Source organism: Penaeus japonicus, unplaced genomic scaffold, assembly GCF_977035675.1.
Source record: "Penaeus japonicus unplaced genomic scaffold, GWHDUDI00000001_assembly GWHDUDI00000030, whole genome shotgun sequence".
Lineage (NCBI taxonomy): Eukaryota > Metazoa > Arthropoda > Malacostraca > Decapoda > Penaeidae > Penaeus > Penaeus japonicus.
In genome coordinates, this window is record NW_028234432.1 from 30,184,532 (window position 1) to 30,187,031 (window position 2,500).

At 33.3% G+C, this 2,500-nt stretch overlaps 1 protein-coding gene across 1 annotated transcript in view; it reads left to right on the forward strand.

Moving 5' to 3' along the window:
• The window catches only part of LOC122262590 (uncharacterized), a 24,301-nt gene that overhangs the window by 14,758 nt on the left and 7,043 nt on the right, over positions 1 to 2,500 (forward strand). The window lies entirely within an intron of this gene.

Genomic DNA, 2,500 nt, shown 5'->3' on the forward strand with positions numbered 1-2,500 from the left:
ATATATATATATATATATATACATATATATATGTATGTATATATATATTTATTTTTTATTTATTTTTTTTTTATACATTGTAGCACCAACCATGATAACCTTATGTTGGCCATGCTTTTCATAAGAAAGATATGGAATATGAATTTAATTCAGACAATATTAAATGATCATATCACGTTCGCTTAAAAGTTTACATACATACAGACACACACACATACGCATAGATATATACTTGCACACACACACACACATACACACACATACACATACACACACACACACACACACACACATACATACACACACACACACGGACCAATACCGCCGCAACCAATACTCTCCTAATTTGTAAATATGCAACACGCTACACAGCATGAACACACGCGCGTGCGTCAGAACACACAGAATACAAGCACTAGACTCTCTCATTTAAAAAAGAAAAGTAATATGCAAATCTACGCCCTTTTAAGCACTTAAAGGAGTAAACATCTAAACACGAAATCTCTTAAAACAATACTAAACCACTTACCCACTTTGACACTAAACCACTTGCACGCTAAAACATCTCAACACTAAGCCCCCTACACACTTAAACACAAAATTACCACACACCCCTACGCTAAACCACTTAATACTTAAATACTAAAGCAATCACACACTGAAAACTAAACCACTTAAATACTAAAATAGCCACACTTAAGTACCCAAACACTAACCGACTCACACCACAAAACATACAAACGTCATACCACCCACACACCATAACACAAAATACCAAAATACTACCACACTTAAACAGTTCAACAACACCTGAACACTAAACCCATTGAATTACAAAAACACAAACACAGTAACGTGCACAATACAGCTATAATAAAACACTGCCACAAAATTAAAGGAAAAACTTTTTAGTAAAGTTCCTCATCAGGTGTAAGTGTTTTTACTAAACCCCTTACACACACACCACCAAATACACTGACCCTCCACACACTTAGAAACTCTGCCTGTACTTCAACCCTAGCAATTACCCTGTCCGGAAGTCAGTGTAGCACCTCGTCTTTGACACTTGCACCTCCCTCTGCACCTCTACAGCACCACCAGCACAGTGCACCGTCTTAGCACCATTGTCGCACCGCGTCAGCACCGGCACCACCTCACAAAAGCATTGTGAGCGTTCCAAATGCTTATTAAGGAATGAATAATAGAGTGTTGAGTGTTTGTTTGAACTTAAATGTACTTTATTGAGTGTAAAGTTTAATGTAAGTTGGATTGGATTAATTTGGCTGTACTGTAACGTCTTGGTTTAAATCATCGGAAACATTGTATAACATTTAATTATTATTTCACAGATATGATGTAATATATGTCATTTGTATCTGTAACCTATCATCGCAGACTTTATTTTACGAAGTACGATCGAAATACAACCTTCTCATCAACAGATATTTTACAGATATATATTGCCTTACATATTACACAGGATTTATGTGGAATTACATTAGCTCAATTAGCTCAATCTCCTCCACTTCCAAGTTCAACATTGCATTTTGCCAATGTGTGAGTTGCCGATTCGACTTTTGTAAATACACACAGCTTACTCGCCTTGTCATATGTTGTAAATACGAGAGTATAAGCTAGCGGTTCACACATGATAACTTGGAAATGGAGAGGCTTGTATACTAGGCCACAGGACCATCTAACTAATACTTTTACGTTCTAGTAAGTTACCGTGAGAAGAGCTGATGTTATATTGATAGTTATCCAGTGAACAGGTATTCTACTATGTTCAATGTTTCTTGTATTCCCTAACTCCTCACATAAGATATTACCAGCTTATCTGATTGTTAGGAGGTCGTGAGTACCTGTGGTCGAGTGTACTTGTAATTTTGTAGAAATTTTATCATAAATCTTTTCAACGTTTCAGAATACATTATCGATATCATTATGATTGATAGTGGTTCGATAAAACCTTCTAAACTGAAATAGGAAAATAGATTATCCTTTTTTTATTACTTTGACTATTACTATAATCTTTATTACTATGATCACATTATATTTGTTATCATTATCATTGTTAGTATCATTATTACTATGATCATTATTAATATTTTTACTATTCCTATCATTATCATAATAGCTAGTAATATCACTAATAATGATGTTATCATTATCATTATTATTATCATTACACTCATTATCAGTACTGCTATTGATCATTATTTTCATCACCATCGTCACCTTCATCATTGTCATAATCAAAAACTTCAGAAGCATCAACGTTATCAATAATTACAATACAATAATTATCATTACCACCATTAATATTTAGCAAAAATATTACTTATCTTCTATGATGTGCATTGAGATGAAAGTTGGAACAATTATACACAACATTTGGTTTAAAAGAACACCAAATTTATAACTTTTTTCCCTTTTTTTACTGATAGGTATTTATTTCAAACAAATTATTATTTTTTCAATATAGATGACCTTTTTTTCA